Genomic DNA, 22,011 nt, shown 5'->3' with positions numbered 1-22,011 from the left:
ACAATAGTGAATAATGTGCTCACAGAAATAGCATAAAGATATTTAGAAAAAATGCAGAAGTACACATGAAGGTGTATGTTAAAGTGCATTTTTTTAAAAGCTCTTATTTTTTTTAAATCCGAGCACAATCTCAGGGAAATGCTATACTTTCCAGGGAAAATGGAGTTTCCCCAAGACTTTATTTTTTCATTCCAAAGCCAGATAAAAGAGTAGTTTTATTCTTCTCTCTTTCACTTCTCTAGGAGTAGAGATTAATTCCTGAATGGCATTTCACCATCATTTATTGTGGTAAAATGTCATGAATTGTCCTTCAGTGTACAAGTTCTCTGAGCAATTACCTTCATGTGCTTTTCCACTGAAGGTAAGTTTTGCTTCAATCCACAAAACTCTTTTACTACCTCTTACAAGGAGCTATTACAATATCCTAAACTATTAACTTAAAAAAAAAAGTCAATTCATCTGTTATGAGGTTGAACTAAATGTATAACATTTTACAATCACTGATGCTGAGTCCAGTTACTCCTTTATCCTTTGTTTTCAGAAGCCAGAGAAGAAAAGAAGCTCAAAGGTCACTCTTGTGCCTGGAAAACCTTCTGATACCCAGCCTGCCTCATGAGATTGTCCTCCTGGACTATAGTCCTTTTGGCTACATGAAGGAGTGTACTTGGGGGCCTGAGGGAAGGCCTGGGAAAAAGGTGAACCTTTTTTTTAAGGAGAGAGATGCCTGTGGGGCAGGCTTGGCCATCTGTTCCTGAGAAAGAACCACCACTGTAAAGACAGGAGGGGTGTCACTGGATCAGTGCCACAGAGTCATACAGATGGATACATTTGCATGAAAATAATTCATGGTGATTTCATATTATTTTTTTTCCTTTTAAGTTTCTTCTGGATGATTTACTCAGAACTCTGCATCACTTTGAAAATATATACATGATAAAGTGCTTTAAATTCTCTACATAGAAGATATCTTCAAAAGTTTTATTAATTGCTAAGCCAATATTGAAGTTTAATATATTTTGCTAGCATTCCTTAAAAATGTTTTCCTTTGACATTTCATATTTTTCCTAACAATAAAGTTTTCCTGAATCAACATTTGATATGTGACATTTTAAATCAGATAATAATAAAAGTTAACATTTTCTTTTCTTTTTTTCTTTAAAGATTTTATTTATTTATTTGAGAAAAGAAAGAGAGGGAGAAGAAGAAAAAGGCTTCCTACTTAGTAGGAAGTAGGGCTTGATGTGGGGCTCGATGTGGGGCTCAGTGCGGTGCTTGATCCCAGGACCCTGAGACCATGACCTGAGTTGAAGCAGATGCTTAACTAACTGAGCCACCCAGGCGCCCCAAAAGTTAACACTTTCTTTACAACCTTTTCCCTTCCCTTTATTAAAGGATCTCCCATTAAGATCTTCCTTTCCCTATCCAATCAACTTATACTTGCTTACTAGAAAAATTCTCCTAAAGCACAGTACCAATTTTGTAAGTTTCCTACTCCCAAAATGATATACATATTTAAAAAATGTAAATAACACATATATAATAGAAAACAACAATTACTAAAAATGTGAAAGACAGATTCACCATATTTCCACGCCAGGATATCACTTCATACATTTAACATGCATCATTAGCAGAATTCACAAATACATTCTAATTTGTTTATAATGATCTTCAATTAGTTAAGCTATTATTCTTGGCAATCTCCTACACTTTAAGAGCAGTGTTGTCTCATTTTCCTAATGAGAAAGTTGAGCTAATTAAAGGCATGGTTGGATATGGTTGTACCCATATCCAAAATTTCTCATCATTTCTTATTCTAAAAATATCATATGTGTGTGTATACACATATACATATATCATAGACAAAGGAAATAGTTGTGTCTATAGGCTGTTTAATTTATGGCAAAAATTCTTATTTTAAAAGGATCCCTAATCATAATTATATTAAGGGTTTTTTTTGCTTTAATTATATAAATTCAGATTGATAAATACATACTGTGTGAAGGCAATATTATTTTGTTTTTAACAACTCTTCTGGTATAATTGTTTGCTTCTATAAAACATTTTTTTTTTTTTGAAAATGGCTACATATGCCTTTCTTACTCTTTGATACTTTGATACTTTTATGGCCATGTTAGGATGACCAACAGGTTTGGGTAGAAAAATGCCCATTAAGATTTTAATGAATTATTTTATGAAGTGGAAGTCTGTTACCTGTTAAACTCTAATCTTATTCTGAATACCTATTAATAACTTCCCTAAAATTTCATGTGCTCTTCTGTTCCCTCTTTCTCATTCCCTCCCATGATCTAGATAGTTTATACAGGCATAGGCATGATTCAATTACTTATTACATGTAAACTACAATATGGGAAAGTTTTTCTGGTTTCTTTTGCAAAAGGACCTTCTCAATGTGAGTTTTTGAGTAGGTAAATTGTGTATGCTGTTAAATGAGAAGACTGTTTAGTAGCCAGATATAGAATGGGTTGGATAAGTGAGAAACTGGGAAGAAAATCAGAAGAATAAGGAGACCATTAAAATGATACAGTGGAATATTACCATGTGCTAGGCCCTCTAATGCTTTACACAAATTGACTAACTAAATGTTCTTAACCACCCTATAGATAATTCCCATTTTATAGAAAAATGGGAGAAAACTGAGGCAAAGGGATGTTAAGTAACCTGCCCACAGACACACAGATCGTAAGTGGCAGAGTGAAATTTGAACTCAGATGTTCAGGCACCAGAGTCTGCACTAAAGAAATGTCCTGTTTTCACAAACACATGGTTTATTTTTCAACATTAGGGCCTTTGTATTAATTGATGTGTAAACATATCACTTTGTGAAAAATGATCACAATCTTCATAGGCTGGAAAGTCCGTGGTTTAGATTTCTTAGAAGATTAGTTTTCGACAGAGGAGACTTTTCTGGGGCATGAGGTTATGAGTTTGGGCTCATATTTCTAATTCAAAGTATAAAAGCTCCCAGTATCCATACAAATGAAAAGATCAATTTATCTGATTTTCTCTAAAATGAAGTCCATTATTCTATCTTACTATTCTCTCAGTGTAGAGAAAAGGCACAGAAATACTTTTATTCTTTATGTTAAACAATTTTTGTAAGTCTCACAATATTCATCCAAGTTAAATAGAGATGCAAACCATAAGGCAACATCATTCAAATCCTGCCACAAGCCAATCCAACAAGTTCAACTGAAGGGGGGATGAGGGAGTGGAGGAGGAAATGTGATCAGTCATCCTAACTGGTCCCAAAACCATCTGATCAGAGTGAAAAATTCCATTAAGTTATTTTATTAGGTCAAGGCTATCTGACTGATCTTTTCAGAGACAGACTTAGCTCAGCTGGCTAGATGTCCCTTGGTGCAAATATAACCTGGGCATACAGACAACCCAGAAATAGTCATTGATAATGGCACTTCTGCCTCCATCAAGTCAACTGAAGCCCCAGCCATCTGCTCTACTTCTACACCCCTCACTACCCAGGAACCCAGGAACCCTCACACCAAGTCTAGCAACTGGGGCTTGCCAAACCTGCTTCTTAGAGCTGTTCTTGTCAACTTCTGGCCTCCTGGCCTCACTCTAACATTCTTTGCCATATACTATGTAATAGTAAAATAGACTCTAAATATGAAATAAGAAACTTGGTCATTTTTATTCTTTGCCATCTTGATAAGTTACATGATCTTTGCTGAACAGTTTTAACACCTAAGAAGTGGTTATTTCCAAACCACAGGGCATTCCTAAAGTGTCTTTTTTTTTTTTCTCTTAAAATAACTTTAGTTGTTTTCACCTATTATGTGACCCTTGCTTGACTTATATACTTTTCTAAGACAAGGCTATAGCAATGCCTAAAAGTGTTTTATAATCTGTAAAATGCAATGTGATATATTATTTTCATTGCTTTGTCTGTTTTCCTGTTTAGTCAAATCCTTCAGGGAGATGGGTCTTCTGGTGGTTCACCCTTGGCCTGATACTCACCTATACGGAAACAGTATACATCTACTGCAGAGTGAGTCCTTAGACCAATACCCTACCTCTAGGTGAAAAATGCATCCCAGATCACCAATTTTACTCCGCCAGCAATCACAGAGCAAAGATATTAGAAATGCTCACTAACCTCCTCCTCTCTAGCTAACTGGAAAAAACAAAACAAAATGAAACAAAACAAACCCAGATTCATTTTGTCTTCTAATATAAGTGGTAAGCACTTGGCTCTTACCTGCTGGGTCCCCATTTTTTTTTAAATATTTATTTATTTATTTGAAGGGGGGTGGGCAGAGGGAGAGAGTCTCAAGCGCAGAGCCCAATGCCAATGCGGGGCTCGATCTCTTGATCCTGAGATCATGATCTGAATCTAAGGCAAGAGTTGGATGCTTAACCAACTGAGCCACCCAGGTGCCCCTGAGCCCCCACTTTTAATAAAGTGTCTTGATCTACAGTCTCACAATGGAGAAAGTGTTTAAAATATATTCTTCACTCAAATCAAGCCATGCAGAGGGAGTCCCTGAAGCTCCTGGGATGTGCATAGCACATTTATCCATCCTCAGCCCTGAGCATTGTTTCTCTTCCCTGGGGCTAGAAACCATTGGGTGTGCCTTCCTGCCTTGGCAGCTACCACCCCACCCCTGTGCTGCAGCTAGACACAAGTGGCTACTGCCACTGGCTTCTCACCTCCAGCTCCAGGTATAGGTACCCAGATGTTTGAGGACACTAGGAATCACAGGATCCCAGATACTACCTGTAGAGAGCAGAGTCATCACCCGCTCCATGTGCCCCTACCCCCAGCCCCGACCTCATCAGTACCCGCCTGTTTATCTGCATCATCAGAAATTTTCTGAAAAACATAATCTACTTTAAGAGAATTTTCTACATAGTTCTTGACTTGAATTTAAATAAATACATTAAATACATCATACACAAGGTGTTTCCATGCCTACTGTCAGGTGATGACAAAAGACCTAAACTCTACTCTTAATTCTGCCTCCGACTTGCTGTCTAACTTTGGTTAAGCCATTGTCCTCTCTGGGTCCCAGTTTCCTCACAAGTAAAAAGAAAAAGTTGCCATTTGAGGCTATTGCCACCTTCATTTCTGTTTTTTTTTTTTTTTTTAAGATTTTATTTATTTATTCATGAGAGATACAGAGACAGAGAAAGAGAGGCAGAGACACAGGCAGAGGGAGAAGCAGGCTCCATGCAGGGAACCTCATGTAGGACTCAATCCCAGGACTCCAGGATCATGCCGTGGACTGAAGGCAGGTGCTACACTGCTGAGCCACCCAGGGATCCCTTCATTTCTGGTTCTTTATCAAAGACTTTGGACATGGGAAGACCAAGTATTCCTGGACTCAGAGTGAGTCCAAACTTGCAGATATGCACAAATAAGAATAAGCTAAAAGCTGACTTTGGGACCCATAAAAATCCTGTTCTTGCCCACTTTAAGGAACAATGTGTCCATTGTTTAACTATGAGGGTCCTGACCTCTTATCCAACCCAGGATATGGTATAAACAATGCCTAAGGTAGAGGCCAGATTTAGTCTTGCCACTACCATCTCTTTCTTTGGTGAGTTCTGCTACCTAAGACCTGGATCAGTTGGACTAAGCTACCATTTTGAATCAGTCCCCCCAGGACTTAGCTTCAGAACTAAGCTATTGTGAACATTGTGAACATTGAACATGTCGCTCACCTTTGTTGTAGGTTTTGGCCATCATACCTAATGCAGATGAAGTATAGATTGTCATCAAGCCTCACTCCCATATCAGGTTACAACTTGGCTGGGAATTATCATTTGTTCAGTGGTTCTCAACCTTAGCTACATATTAGAATCACACAGATAGCTTTGAAAAACACTAATGCTCAAGCTACACTCAAGACCCATTAAATCAAAATCTTTGAAGGTGGGGTCTAGGCATCATTATTTTTTCAAGTTGTCCACATGGTTTCAATGTGCAGCCAATGTTGAGAATCACTGCCCTCTATGAACCTTCTAAGCATGAAGTGAGATGAAAACAGCTAGGAATTTTGAAAGTATAAGCAACAGAGAGTTATAGGCTCAGGGAAAAGAGGTCTAGAATTGTCAAGACTTGACAATATTGTGGCCTGTCTGGAGATCAGGGTCAGGGCCACGGCATAGAGTTGCTTGGTTCTGCTGTAGGATTCCTGAAATGAAGGGCAGGGTAGAGTGCGGCACTTCAGAGTAAGGGTATGTGCTATATCAGCACTCAGTAGGCTAGAACCAATGAAGCAAGCAAGGCTTGAAGGATGACCAGAAGGTTTGAAGGCTTAAAGGTCAGGGCAGGTGACAAGCTACATCCAGGGAGGTAGTCTGAAAAATAAGAACCAGATACTCAGTCAAGGAGTCCAGGTTAGGAAGGCAGGCTTGGAGCCTTTGTATGGGCATAACAATGAATATTTATAGGATTGTTTAAGTTTGCAAATTGTTTTCATATCCCTTTCTCTTATTTGATCATTGTACTGAATCTCTAAGAGCAGGTATAATTTCAATGCTCACTTTGTAGGGAAGAAAAGTGAGGTTCAAAAAAGTCTAGTGGCGTCTTTGAGGTCACACAGTTAAAATGTAGCAATAATGGTTTTGGTGACAAAATAAGTGTTTTGCCTCAATAAGGTAAGTTTCTTGTTTGAGGCAAAAATCAACTGCTAATGGTGATGGTGCTGACACAGACATCCACTAATATTTAAGCAGCACATTACAATTTAAAGTGCACTCTCATGTAGCTTATCTCACTGGAAATGCACAGCAACCATGTAATGTTGGCATGACATTGTCCAGATGAGAAAACTGAGGCTCAGAAACAAGGTGTTATTTATTGAGGGTCACAAGGGAGAGTCTTGACTCCAGGTCCAGGTGAGCCCTCTCTTTTTGGTCCCACACTACTTCCACTTATGGCCACCCTGGGCTCCTCAAATAGAACTGGTTTGGAGTCCCTAGCTTGAATGAGTAGCAAAAGATGAAGAGAGAGGAGCTACTGACTGGGAGGTCCTGCATGGATAGGACTCAGTTGTGACTTTTGTCCCCAATTTAATTCAGAGGCTGGCTCCATATGGCAAGTTTTATGAAGTTACATAGAGAAAAGTTTGGTTTTCTAAGAATTCTGAGCCATCTAATGTTTTACTAGCTTTATTTCTGAATTTTTGTATTCTCTCTTGCTTTGACAGTAGAGAAAATCTGTTATAAGAGATGTTTCATGTTTTTTTGGGGGGAGGAGGTGTTTTCTTATCGTGGCTGCATGAAGTTAGGTATGTAGGTGAAATAACTGCACACAACACAGACCATTTGGCTCATGTGATTCACCTTCTTGAACACTTCTTTGTGTAATTATCCTCATAGTAAGATTATGAAAGCTGGGATTCCCTTTTCAAAAGGGGAAAGAATTAAATTTATCTCGGGATCAAAATCCAACTCTCTTTTAAATAACCACCATAGGTTGGGTGGTTTGAATGAGATGAAGACAGAACCGAAGCTGGGCACAGGCAGTGGACAAGGTCCCATTGAGAGCCGAAGATGACAGTGAACGTATACTCAACGTCCATCACCAGTGATAACCTAAGTCAACATGACATGCTGTCCTGGATCAGTCTCTGCAGCTGAATCTGACAAAGATTGAACAGTTGCGCTCTGGGGCTGCCTATTGTCAGTTTATGGACATCCTATTCCCTAGCTCCATTGCCTTGAAGAAAGTGAAATTCCAGGCTAGAATGCATCCAGAACTTTAAAATACTACAAGCAGGTTTTAAGAGAATGGGTATTGACAAAATAATTCCTGTGGACAAATTAGTAAAAGGAAAATTTCAGGACAATTTTGAATTTGTTCAGTGGTTCAAGAAGGTTTTTGATGCAAACTATGGTGGAAAAGACTATGATCCTATAGCTGCCAGACAAGGTCAAGAAACTGCAGTGGCTTCCTCCCTTGTTGCTCCAGCTCTGAACAAACTGAAGAAACCTCTCAGGTCTAGCAGTGCAACCAGCTGGCCCGGGTGTGGTGCGAAAGAATCCTGGTGTGAGCAACGGGGATGATGAAGCAGCTGAATTGATGCAGCAGGTCAATGTATTGAAACTTACCATTGAAGACTTGGAGAAAGAGAGAGATTTCTACTTTGGAAAGCTAAGAAACATTGAATTGATTTGCCAGGAGAACGAAGGGGAAAACAACCCTGTATTGCAGAGGATCGTGGACATTCTCTGTGCCACAGATGAAGGCTTTGTGATATCTGACTAAGGGGGCCCACAGGAGGAACAAGAAGAGTATTAACAGCCTGGACCAGCAGAGCAACATCCAAATTCTTCACTCCAAATCATGTGCTTACCTGTAAAGTACCCATTTCTATTATTCTTAGAGGGCCCGCTGGTTTCTTTTCATGAGCAAATAGTACCTCTTCTTAAAGTGCACTTTGCAGAAATTTCACCCCTTTTCTAATGAGTTTGAGTTAGGAGCTTTTACCCTGTAGCAGAGCAGTATTAACATCTAGTTGGGACACCTGGGGAACAGAGAGGCTGACCATGGGACTCACTGTGTGGACGCCGGTAGCACTCACTCCTGGAGAAGGTGTCATACACTGAGGTGGGGTCCTCAGTAGAGAAATGCAGACTGATTTGAATTTTAAGCTAATGTGAAATCTTGGGAGAGAACGTTTTAATAAATAAATGCCTTAAGAGTATGTATGTATGTATGTATTTATTTTTTGCCTTAAGAGTATTTAAAATATATTTTTTATATTCCCCAAATGAATGAGAACATATAATGTTTAGTGAAAGGGAATATAAGGGAAGGGAGAAGAAATGTGTGGGAAATATCAGAAAGGGAGACAGAACATAAAGACTCCTAACTCTGGGAAACGAACTAAGGGTTGTGGAAGGGAGGAGGGCGGGGGGTGGGGGTGAATGGGTGACGGGCACTGAGGGGGGCACTTGACGGGATGAGCACTGGGTGTTATTCCGTATGTTGGCAAATTGAACACCAATAAAAAATAAATTTATTATTAAAAAAGAGTATTTAAATAAATAAGAAATAGCCACCATAATTCCACGTGTTCCTTCAGCCTTCTCTGATCTCCATCTTTTGACAGGCTCCAGTCAAACCCTCTTCTCAGCTCTTACAGCACTTCACTTATGTATTCCTTCTAGTATGTTCTGCTTCATATCATGGGTCTCTATGTGCATCTTGTTTTCCCTTCTAGATTCTAAACTCTCCATGGGCAGACGGTCTTACTTATCTTTGCATCTTCCATAGCACCAGACAGATTATTCAGTCAATAAACATGTGTTGACTAAGTGCTTAAACAGCTGTGAATAGATTCAGATGTCAACTAAAAATTCCTGGAGGTGCATTTTTAAAGAAAGCATTGATTTAATCTTTTCAGATGGATACAACAGAAGTGGTATAATCTAATTTACAATGAAGGTCAGAAAAGCATAGTTCATGCTTTTCTAATTGACTGCCTGTTTGGTTAAACCTAAAATGACAAAGTAAGTATCATTATCAGACAGTGGAAATGTGTGTTCTTAAAGAGGATACAGACAAATGGCTATGATTCTCATGTGGTTTATCCCTCTGCTCTCTCTCTTATTTTGACCACAGTGGCTTTGTCCAACACTCTCTTGCCCGTTAATATAATCAGACAAGTGTCATCAGGGTTAAGAGGAAAGTGTAAACAGTAACTTACAAACAAATCATCACTCCCATGGACTATAGCATTTACCTTCCAGATAGAGACTGCTGTTCTCAATTGTATGTTTGTATCAAAATCTCAGCTTATTATAATTAATTAATAGAAGTAACACAAAATCTCATAGCCACAATAAGAGTACTAATTGAATAAAATTAGGTATTTTGTACATTGTAATGTAAACAAAACATTGGTTTTGTTCCAGTAAAGATTCTGAAATTTTGATATAGGATGATCTTAGGGGATGCCATCAGATTGAAGGTGAGAAAGCCAGTTGGCTTGAAGCTGCATTTGCAAAGCAAGCATCACACTTCTGCTTTCTTATATATTTATTTGAGGAGGCTTCTGGGACAGAGGATGAAGGAGAATATAAGAAGGCATTTAACCACCATAGAAATCCCAAGCTCAAGCTCTGTAACAGCTGTGTATCAAAACACACTCCTTGTTCCAAATCTGGGTTGACTACCAAAAGCCTTAGTTACCATTAGTAATATTAACAATACTAGTTATGAGGGGTGCTATTGCTTGTTGAAACTGTGTAGTTAGAAGCACATAAAGTTTTCTATCAACATAATGAGTGGTTCCAAAGGCAACCTGGATTTAGAGGCACTTTGTTGATGCTTAGATGTGGGCAATAGAATTCACTGATGAAATGCTGCTCATTTCATATGCCTCATAGAGTCACTTAATTGTAAGTTTATGGTATGAATCCCTTACTGTGGTTTTATTGTCAATCAAAACCATGGTCATGAAGACCATTACTGAATTTGGGACAATATTTTAGCCTAGGGATGGTGAAAACATTTTAAATTAAGTAGACCAATTCACTACTCTTAAAATCTTAAAATTTCTTAATTAAAAATAAGTCTCATTTTGCCAATAAGAAAGATATAAAAACCTACTGTTATTGACTTTGGGGATCCCTGGGTGGCTCAGTGGTTGAGCACCTGCCTTCGGCCCAGGGTGTGATCCCGGAGTCCCGGGATCGAGTCCCACATCAGGCTCCCTGCATGGAGCCTGTGTCTCTGCCTCTCTCTCTCTCTCTCTGTGTGTCTAATGAATAAATAAATAAAATCTCTTAAAAAAAAGAGAGACACTCTACCCTCTCTGTTCTTCTTCTTTCTCCATCCTTCCTTTTCTCTTCCCTTTCTTTCTCTTCTTTTATCCTTCCTTCTTCCCCCCCTTCCATTCTTCCTTCAATCTCACTTCACCATCTCCATTACACAGACAGTCTATTTCATAGGCTGGAAAACTAAAGTTCAAGTTCTGTTTCTGAAGTATAGGTTGAAAATTTCATTTCTAGTTTGAAATTAATAGTCTAAATGGTATTAGACAAATCATTTTATATCAGGTTCTTTACAAAGTACCCATGGATTCAGGTTCTACATAATAAATGAAGTAGTTGGGTCTAAGTTTAACTTAGTATCCTTGTGTTTATTTCTTATTTTATAATATGAAAAATGACATACATATAAGGGACTTTTATCTTCCAAATAAAGAAAATACCCTGTGGAGTGTTAAGATATTTGACTGAAAAGAATCCCTACCCATGTTATTAAGGTTTTTTGTTTGTTTGGTATTTGTTTTGTTTTGTTTTGTTTTGTTTTTTACTATTGCTAATGTCTTTGGGTCTATTGGAATCCTGAGCCTCTTTTGCAACAAGGTACAATTAAATCACTATTGACTCTTTTTTCCATATCTCTAAGAAAAAGGGGGAGAGGTAAGAAAATACATTGGTCCTTGTCAGGGAAACCTCCCCTCCTCTGCATGTATTGCCATGTATTACCATCCCCTTCTTGAATTCACTGCCTCACAAAAGGCTTTGATTCAGCTCACAGGCCTGTGTTCTTATCCAAAATCTACACACCATTTTACAAATGGAGTCAAGAGAGGTACATTAGATTAAATATTGATTTAAGTGTAAATCCATCCCTTCTAGCATTTGGGCAAAGCAGAAGGGCATTAGATTAGTTGCAAGTAAGGCCATTTCTGCACAAATTATTAAAGTGGGTATGACTACGCAAGCTAAGGGCAGCCAAAATCTGGGAGTGCAATCCTAGTCCTAAACTGAAGACATGGGGAGGAATGGCCATATTTTGATTTCTTTTTTCTTTACTATTCCCATCATCCTTTTGGAACACGAGTTGCATAAATATTTTTAGATAGGGAAACACAGGGAAATTGGTGGGGTTTTAAAGGAAGTCAGAAAACCCAAATCCAAATTCTGGCGCTCCTGCTGACCAGGCATGAGTAACTTCCCTTCTCTGTTCTTGATTTCCTCAGCTCCTATTGAGGGATAATCATCTCTTCCTAGACCGCTTCATGGTGCTCTATAAGGACCACAGGAGTTCATGAGTGTGTAAAGGTGGCTGGGATGATAGAGGGTGGTGAAGAGCAAGTTTCATTATCTATAGCACAGGATAATACACTCAAACTACAAAATAATGGTTTCTTTGTTTTACTTCCCTTATTTGTGCTTATTATCATCAAACATGATTCCCTGCAAAGAAAGCTCTCCTGGCTTCCTGGACACCCTTTAAAACAATATATTTTATGGTAAGTCTTAAAATTATACAACTTCATCAGCACATAATAGGCTGCTCAGACATGTGTGCACACCTTAACCTTGTCCTCAGTTCCCTTGTGATTGATAAATGAGAGGAATAGACAGGAGAATAACATTAAAGGACTTTTAGTTTGCCAAATCCTTATACATCCTTGAACTTATTTGATCCACCTGATAACATCATCAGGTGGTCAAGGAAGAGATGATTACCTTCGCAGGGAACTGAGGAAACTGAGACCCAAAAGCTAAGTTACTACACACTGGTCGGCAGTGGAACCAAGAATCAGTTTTTCAATTCCCTAAATAACTCTATTTCCCTGCCTCCCCCTGCCTGGATCATAAACTCCTGAATGCACAGGACATAATGAGACTTCGATTATCTTAGGGGAAGATAACCTTAAAGCCCCAACACCCTAGAAACAATACATATTTGAAAACAAATGCAAAAGAAAAAGTTTGGCGGGTTTCAGTAAGAGGGTATCAAGAAACTACAGATTTATACAATAAATACTACCACCTTTCACTCATAAGTTAATGTATTTTTGCAAATATGTGCATTGCAAGCTTGTTATGACAGTTGTATTGAGACTGAGGAACAGGATGGGAGAAGAATCAATATAGAACTAATGCTCATGACCTATTACACTGAGAAAGATTCTGAGGGATCCCCTAAACCCAGTAAGAAATTGTGATTAGTTTGCTTGATAATGTCTGCTAATTATGTGGCATAGCAATGGGTAGCCCAGAAAATAGTCTACAACAGTGGCTAGAAACCAGGTCTGGCTAACAGAATTTGGCCTGGAAGCATGTTTTGTTTGGAGAGCCCCGTGTTTCAAATATTTTTGAACTTAAAGACTTCTTACTCTCCAGAGCTCCCACAGTCTCCACCATTCCCTACTTTTTACCTTGATCACCTCAAACTTTTACTGACTCTTGAAGGCGTTTTGGTTTATGATCTTGATCTGTAGGCCAGATTACTTGGTCTAGCAATGCAATCTTTCAGCAGCCTGAATTCTGCTACTCTCACTGCCTTAATTTCCATTAATTTCTATAACATGACCCTCTTCTCTGGCTTGACTTCCTAACTGTCCAGTTTATTCATCAGAAGTCAGGCTCTTGTTCCCTATTAAATAATATCTCAGCCATTCTTCAAAGCCAAGTTAAGCCCTCTGTCTGTGAACCAGTCTTTGCCATTTCACCTCGAACTGATCATTTCCACTTCTAAATAATTATAATATTCATTATCACACACTTTATCTTTGTTCTTAATCTATACCGTCTAGCAGTATTACTTAGCCTGCATAATCTATATGTGCATTGTACACATAACATTATATACAGAGAGTCTGGCTTTACATATAGACTGTAAGATACTTAAAGAAATTTCAGCTTGTCTTCTTCATACCTGGCATTTATAGTGTATGCTTAAAAAATGGTTGTAGAGGGATCCCTGGGTGGCGCAGCAGTTTGGCACCTGCCTTTGGCCTAGGGCGCGATCCTGGAGACCCAGGATCGAATCCCACATCGGGCTCCCGGTGCATGGAGCCTGCTTCTCCCTCTGCCTATGTCTCTGCCTCTCTCTCTTTCTCTCTCTGTGACTATCATAAATAAATAAAAATTAAAAAAAATGGTTGTAGAATGAATGATTAAAGAAAGGAGTAAGCATATAACATACTGCGCTTTAGAAAGAGTAAATTAAAGAACTATATTAGTATACTAATTCTCATAAGTTTCTGTCTCATGGTTCCATTTAAGATTATATAGAGACATATATCCTATTTTCTATAAGAACTACACCCAAAGTTAACAGATACAGTTGACCTTTGAACAACATGGGTTTTAACTGTGGGGGTCCACTTATTCATGATTTTTTTTCAGTTCATACTACACTGCACATGTATTGCCTCTTCTTTATGTTTTTTTAAACATTTTATTTTTTCTAGCTTTATTATAAGAATACAGCATATAAAAAAATACAGCATATAACACATATAACATATAAAATATGTATTAATTGACTGCTTATGTTAGTAGTTAGGCTTCCAGTAAACAGTACTAGGATTCCAGTTAACAATGGTAGGCTATCAGTAGTTAAGTTTTCAGGGAGTCAAAAGTTATACACATATTTTGACTATGCAGAAATCAGCACACCTAACCCTGTGTCGTTCAAGTGCAATTAAATCATCTTTCATGTCCTAGGAACTTCTTTTATATAGAAGACCATAGGTTCATTGAAGAGACATTCCATCTCATCCAGAATTTCTTGGAGCATTGTTTTGAAGGACTTTCAAGATCTGCTCCTAAGGGTACCTACTGATAAAATGTCTACAATTTCTCATTTATTAAGCTTCTACCAGGGGTCAAGAATTCTAAAAATTGTATCATTCAATCCTTGCAATTACTCTGTACAGCAGCTCTTATTATCTCTATTTTACAGATGAGCAAACTGAAACCAAGATGAGTAACTTACTAAGATCATAGAGTATTATGTCTCTTTGTGCTTCCAGACTGTGTACAGTAAATGTCCAGTACATAATTGTCCAATGCATATTAATGAATGTTGAGGTAAGAGTCTAGGTTCTTTCTCCAACTCTTATATCAAAGAAAGAATTTTTTCTCTAATCTCAGAATATCTTATTTAGTTTCTTTCCTTCTTTACTACGTGCATAAGCAGTGTGGCAAATAGCCTAACCCCTATTTGTATGCATAAAAATCTCTTACCCATGGAGAACCACAGACAACCCGTGTCACTGCTCATGCTCTTAACAACAGAGCCAAGGTCAGATGTGATGTGCCCCTCTGAAAAACTTCAGAATGGTTCTATATTGCCTTAAGATAATTAATAACCTTCTTCCATTTCTCAGTATACTTCTAGGTATTAAAATTGAGAAAGGGGCAGATGCCCAGCTCAAAGTATTGAGTGGACTACATCTACTGTCACTAAATTATTTACTTAGTTGCCTTTTGAATTTGAGGTGGTTTTTAAGATCTCTCTATTGCTCTGCTTATGCTTATTTATATATATACCAGGCAGCATTCTCTCATGTTCAATTAATATTGTTTTGTTTTTTTGTTGTACTTCTCTACTCATTCCTTGCAAACTGTACCCTGCCCTCCACTCTGACACATAATCCACTAGGCTTACCTAAAACATATCATCATAACAGTATGAGTAGAGTATGGTGTCTGTGTGTGTGTGTGTGTGTGTGTGTGTGTGTGTCTGCTGCAATGGAAATAATGTTTATATTTTAATAAAACAAGTGTTGCATACCTTTAAGGGTTGCTGGTGCCCCCATGTGCCTGGTATACTATTTTACAAGGGCAAAGCTCAACAACCTGAGCTTAGTTTTCAAGATTCTTCGAAATTTGTGCCCAATGGAGCTTTCTACTGCCCTCCAACTGCTCACCTTCCTTTCCCCAAGTTCAGGTTAGATTGACTCAAACTTTCTCCCTTTCTTCCCATCCTCTATGTCTGTGATTCTGTTTCCTTCTCATGGAATGTCCACCCTCCTCATCTCTGCATGTGAAAGCCAAGTGCTGCCTTCTCTAAGAAGTCATTCCTGAGTCTTTCTCCTCCCACCTCTCACTCTGTACATCCCTTGTTAGGTCTTTCAGCACTTTGTTTCTTGTATTAGACTGACTTGTAAATGCATCCTAACTCCTTTATTAAATTGTAAGTGGTTTAAAGTATGATCCATAGCTGAATAGCTACTCTGAGTGCCTCACTCAGAGAAGAAATCAATCTACATCATTTAACATAATGGCAAGTTCTTTAAGGACGCTTATTGCTAGAGTTCTGTTTTGTTTTTTTCTACACAACAATTAGTTTTTCTCAGTTCATTTTGTATCACCTGCTGTTTGTGCCCTGCCCATATCCTCTGGGCCTACCCTGGAAGTTGTCTGTCTGGAAGCAGACAGTTATTATGCATGCAAATAGCTTCTTGGGGGGCATTCTCTGACTGCAGGGGAAGGCTTGGCCTGCACTGGAGTGGAGGCAGGCCCAAAGTACTAAAGATTTAGCACTTCAAGAATGACTTTCAACAAGGGAGAAGTTGGTGAATAAATGCCTCAGCTTCCTCCACCCTCAGTGGGACAATTCTGAAGTGTGTCCTATAGTCTCTATGAGGGTCCTTGGCCACAGTTGTATTGCTCACAAATGTATTCTTCATTTGTGAAGAATACTTCTTAATTTGCTCCTCTCCTACTCTCACTTCACCAGTGCTTCACCAGTGCTTCCTAATTAAACTACTTGCTCCCAAATTCTTGTCTCAGAGTCTGCAGGTGGGGGACCCAAACTAACACCATTTCTACCCTCTCCCTACAGTCCTCTGGGACTTAGATCTAGGATTAGAATATGGAACACAGTGAATCTAACTGACCGACACAGAACTGGCCTCATTACCTCCAGCAGATCCTACAACGTAGAACTTGTCCAGAGAAAACGAGAGACATCAGTGGCAGGGCCAGTAGAAGAAGTTCACTGAAACCACCACAACCAGCTGGGGCTGTGACCAAAATGACCTGACCTTGAAACTACTGCTGTCTCCAGTGTTTCAGAAAGTGACTGGCTATACTGAACGACTTGAAAAAATCACCTATTACTGTTTGGATAGTAAAATAAAACCAGTTATCATATACTCATGAGTTCTCAAACATGCTTGCTTAATAAGACTGAGAATTACAGGACCAGAATCTCAGCTCAAAATCTAATACCTGATCAGAAAGATTAATGTTCTTCACAGTAATGACATTTTTACCATTACAAAAAGAGCAATTTACTTTTCCAACTTCCTCTTCTTCCTATCCTAGCCTGTCAGAGAAAATTGCAGTCTCACACATGAAATATTTTCAAACTAGAGGTGGCAGGTTTATGGAAAATTACTCTGAATGTATTTGGGCTCAGACCAACTCTCCCAGCTCTATATTATTCATGATAAGCATGACTTCCAAGCCTTGGCTTTGTCAGATTTTCCTATTAATTGTTAATGTAACAGCTACGTCTCCCTGGAGTGTGTGTTATTTTCTCATTTATAACATCATAAGCCTTGGGATAATCCCTCATTAGATCAATAATATTCTCATCAAATGAATGTAACACTGTTCAAGTGAGGGACGTTCTAGGTAAGCATGGAGGTGAAGTACTGTTCCTTTTACCCTGTGAATCTGTCTCCTTACCTCCAATCTGCAACCCACTCTGAAGGCAGCTGTTGTTCTCACCTGGACCAAAGCAGCAGCCTCTTAACCAGACCACTGGCTCTCCACCAAACTTCTCTAAGCTACCCACCGTGTTGTCATGGAGCACCCATCTCATCTCATAGATGTAACCATGCCATTGCCCTCTCTGAAACCACATGTAGTACCTACAGAGGAATTTGTTTTAATCTACCCTGTATCCATTCTCCCCTCCCAGCAGATCTCTCTTCTTCCTTTCTGGGCAGTTATTCTTCCCTTTGTGTGAAAAGCTGAAAGGGCCTCTGGATGCTCTTCCCATAGCCCTTTTCCTCAGGCCTATGGAGGACAAGGGACCTAAACTTACCAGCTGGGTTTTATCCTACCAGATTGTAAATCATTGATGTGTGTTGGATATCTTGACCAGATTCTTCCTGCTAGGATACTACTACTGATATTTCTCTTTCTGGCCCTCTGGAGATGCTATTTTACAAACAGTTCTGGTCAACCTGCAAGGCTGATTCTCCAGCCTCCCTGTAGACTTTGTAAGCTCGTTGTGCACTTTCCATGAGTTTATTTTAGCTTTTAAAAAAAATATTTTATTTATCTATGAGAGAGAGAGAGAGAGAGAGAGAGAGAGAAAAGCAGAGACATAGGCAGAGGGAGAAGCAGGCTCCATGTAGGAAGCCTGATGTGGGACTTGATCCTGGGACTCCCGGATCATGCTCTGAGCCGAAGGCAGACCCTTAACCACTGAGCCACCCAGGCATCCCAAGTTTACTTTAGCTTAATGTAGAGTCTGTTTCTCTTACTCACAAGCAAGGAACACTGGGTGATATAGCTCACCACTGCTTCAGGATAACGACTTTTAATCTAGGCTTTTGCCAGTTTTCCTATTGTCACACTACTCTTTGGTCACACCAGCCCAATCACCACTCCCTGGACACATAATTGTTAATGCTATTTCTTACTGGACTTTCCTTCTCCTCTTTTAGAATTTTCACCAACCATTCAAGGCCAATATCAAAGGCCTCTCTCTGTGAGGCTCTATGTGAGGCTTTCTTTGATCTCTACCAGGCCGACTTGATTCTTCCCCAGCCCAGGGCCCTGCAGTTTTTTATTCCACATCATTTTTTATCAGACTTAGGTATTGGTGTGTACAAGATTCCCAAAGGCAGAGTGTATCACTTAGTATTCTTAATCTTCATCACCACATGTAAATTCTGTCAGATGGAGACATGACACGTGGTGGTTTAGCATAATGGCTTGGAGTCTCACATACCTGGGTTCAAATCCCACCTCCTTCCCTGACTGACTGCTTGGTTTTGTATAAGTCATTTGAGCTTTCTACATTGACTTACCTATAAAATGGCCCTTTACAGGAGTAAAGGTAAATTAGAAGGTAAATTAGAAGCTGGAGACAGGAATCATCACCACTGAATACTCAATAAGTGTTTGCTAAAAGAGTAAGTGAACAGGTTCAAGCTTTCTCTACCATCCTGATGAAAACAAATAATTCACAAATGAAACGTGCAGAGTCATTTAAGGGTAATGGGAAGAAACACATAGTCCAAGAAACGAAACACATGCATATGTGTGTGCACGTGCGCACACAGTTTTACAGCTTTTCTTTTGGTCAGAGTCTAACAAAACAAACTAATGGGAAAGATTGGTTTTCTGTGACCACTCCACATGATCTCCTAGGTAACAAAAAAGCTAGAAGAGCCTACCCTACAGCCATGGTGCTTATCGTTTTCTGGACCCAGACTTACAAAGATAATTCTGTTTCTTGAGAAAATAGCACATACAGCTCAGTATGCTACTCTGTCAGAGAGTTGTGCTCTAGGAAACAAAGATATATTATTTTCTCCATCAAAGTGGGCTTCAGTTACTAGTAAAGGAGCCACTGAGTTGAGTGAGGATGTTGACCTATTCCAAACATCTCTGCTGAGTCAACCAAGTGAGCAACAGGGACCTCAGGAAAGGCTGGATTGGTGTGAACATATGTCTATTTTTTTTTAAAGATTTTATTTATTTATTTGACAGAGAGAGAGCACAAGTAGCGGGAAGACAGGCAGGGGGAGAAGGAGAAGTAGACTCTCTTCTGAGCAGGGAACGCAATGTGAGGTCCAATTCCAAGACCTTGGGGTCATGACCTGAGCTAAAGGCAGACACTTAGCTGACTGAGCCACACGTGCTGCACATATACCTATTTCTAGAATAAGATAACATTTCTGATTTATTAAATGGCGTAGGTGTATACAGTATGGTCATAGCTTATCTGTTTTGGGACATGTGAGTTCTCAAACAATAGCACATTAGGATTAAAGATATGTTTGGTGATGACTTAAGGGTGGAGAGATTCTTAAGACATTTAGAAAAAGGAAGAAAAACAATGAGGGAAATCCAGTGTTAACTTTACCCAAAAAGGCAGGGAAAAATGCATAGTAAAAGCACATCTTCAGTTGCTATCCTTCTTTCTGCAGCCTCTAAGACACACATTTTGGAGTCTGCAGGAGTGCATTCTTCTATTAGGCAAAAGACAAAGAGGAGTAGCCATATCATTGAGCAAAATTTTTGAGTGGCCACTCAGAAATCACTGCAGAAGGTGGAGTGGTATCCAGCTCCCCTATCTAAATTCTGAATCCTCCGGGGGCCACAATTTGGGGGAGAGAGACCTGGATTGAGAACCAGGTGACTTTGTGGTCTGAACAAATCAGGCCAAGCCTGGATCTCATTCCTCCTTCTAGAAAATGACTGGTTTGGGATATTATCAGAGTTTCTCAACTGGGCTCCAATAGCCCTAGAATTGAAGAAAAAAAGTCCTCAGGAGTAGACAGGAAGAAGCTCTGAGCTCCATCCCAGCCCTCCCTTCCCCCATCTCAAGTTAACAGCTCTGCATCTATATGTTTTATAAATGGCTTCCATGTAAGATTGTGTGAAATCAAAGATTATAGCTAAATATTTAAGAAAATTCTGATCCAGACAACTGTGAATGAGAACAATCACTTACATAGTGCTTACCATGTGCCACGTTCTTTTCGAAGTGTTTTACATACAAATCATTTCATCTTCAGAACAACTCCTAGGAAATAATTTCATCTTCAGAACAACTCCTATGAAATAATATTATTGCCTCCATTTTATAGTTGGATAAACTGAGCTATTGAATGATGTGCCCATGTTCATAAAGCTTGTAAGTAGCAGAGCTTGGATATGAACCATGGGAGTCTGGTTACACGTTTTGCATTCTTAATGCCTATGTTATATTACTTCTCACCAGTGTCTTTCTCAAAGATTCCATGATTCCAGTATCAAAACTTGGTTTCATCTTTAAATACAAACCTTGTGACATAAAACTAATTTGGGTATCCAAAATATTCTCCATTAGGAGCTTTCTTTGTGCAAGAATTCAGGGTGATTGCCCTTTAGCTAAAAGTGGGCAGGAAAATGACTTTGGATTCCCTTTGTAGGAAGTATACTTTTGAAAGACAATAGGGATTAATTTTCCTTTTTCACTCTTCCCTTCCTTCATTTCACATCGACTGACAATCTGCCATAGGCCAGAACCAAATGAAGTAGTGGAGATAAGGGAACTGAAGTCACAGTTCCTGACCTCAGAGTCTAGAATGAAATGAAAATTTTAATTCACAGAATAAGTCCTGAAGCAGCCACAGGCAAGGATGACATGTCAATAAAGAAGACAGGAGAGAATCCTAGAAGAAGTACCTTTATACATCATAGGAGAGGTTATCTAGATAGATAAAGCAGAATAGGGCAAATATGCCTAAAAGTGGAACAGAAAGGCATGCACATGAGTGATAACACATTTCTTAGGGCCTTTAAAATAGCTGGTGTGATTAGAAGCTATCAAGTGTCTGGGGTATCAATGAAGATGACTTAAGAGAAGACCAAGGAGATGGTAAGGGAAGACCTCATATACTAAGGAGCTTGGATTTTTATCTATAAAGAAAATAGGGAGTCTCATTAATTTAAGTATGGATTTAGCAGAGCACTATAGTAACTAGGAGTAGAAAGGATGAACAGTATTTCTATTACTAATCAATCAACAATAATTGGGTATCTGTAATGCAAGGTTAAGAACTGTTAGGAGTCGGTCATGCTCACTAGGGCTCATGTTACCTAGTAGCTCCCTTAAAACTGCCTAGAGGACAGAGATAGGCTCTAGAGATAAAAATCCCCATGAAAGATAGACTCCTAGAATATGTCATATACACTGACTAGGAGGCAAACTGACATCTAGGCTGAGAAATCTCATTCCATTGTACCTGGCACATAAGTCCTTACTGCTCACATAATAAATATGTACAATTCTATATACACAACTTATCTTAAAAGATTGGAAAAGGTTAAAGAAATTATGTGCATAGATGTGCAGAAAATTCCACACTCTTACTTGGATACCAGTACTGATTAAATGACTTATAATATTGCAGGGTTACTTTAGGTGACCACATCTATAGAACATTTTTAGTAGCTTTCTGTTCTCTATCATTTTCCAGTTGAAGCTTTCAGGTTGGGCTGTCAGATTCCATCAGTTAAGACACAGGC

At 39.0% G+C, this 22,011-nt stretch overlaps 1 protein-coding gene and 1 pseudogene across 5 annotated transcripts in view; one reads left to right on the top strand and one right to left on the bottom strand.

Moving 5' to 3' along the window:
* The window catches only part of SCHIP1 (schwannomin interacting protein 1), a 711,518-nt gene that overhangs the window by 372,734 nt on the left and 316,773 nt on the right, over positions 1-22,011 (bottom strand). The gene's annotated exons all lie outside the window — the stretch shown is intronic.
* LOC112645855 (microtubule-associated protein RP/EB family member 1-like) lies at positions 7,543-8,299 on the top strand (annotated as a pseudogene).

Source organism: Canis lupus, chromosome 34 (assembly GCF_003254725.2).
Source record: "Canis lupus dingo isolate Sandy chromosome 34, ASM325472v2, whole genome shotgun sequence".
NCBI classification, from domain to species: domain Eukaryota; kingdom Metazoa; phylum Chordata; class Mammalia; order Carnivora; family Canidae; genus Canis; species Canis lupus.
The sequence above is the reverse complement of the archived record's forward strand: the minus strand, read 5'-3'. Positions and strand labels throughout refer to the sequence as shown.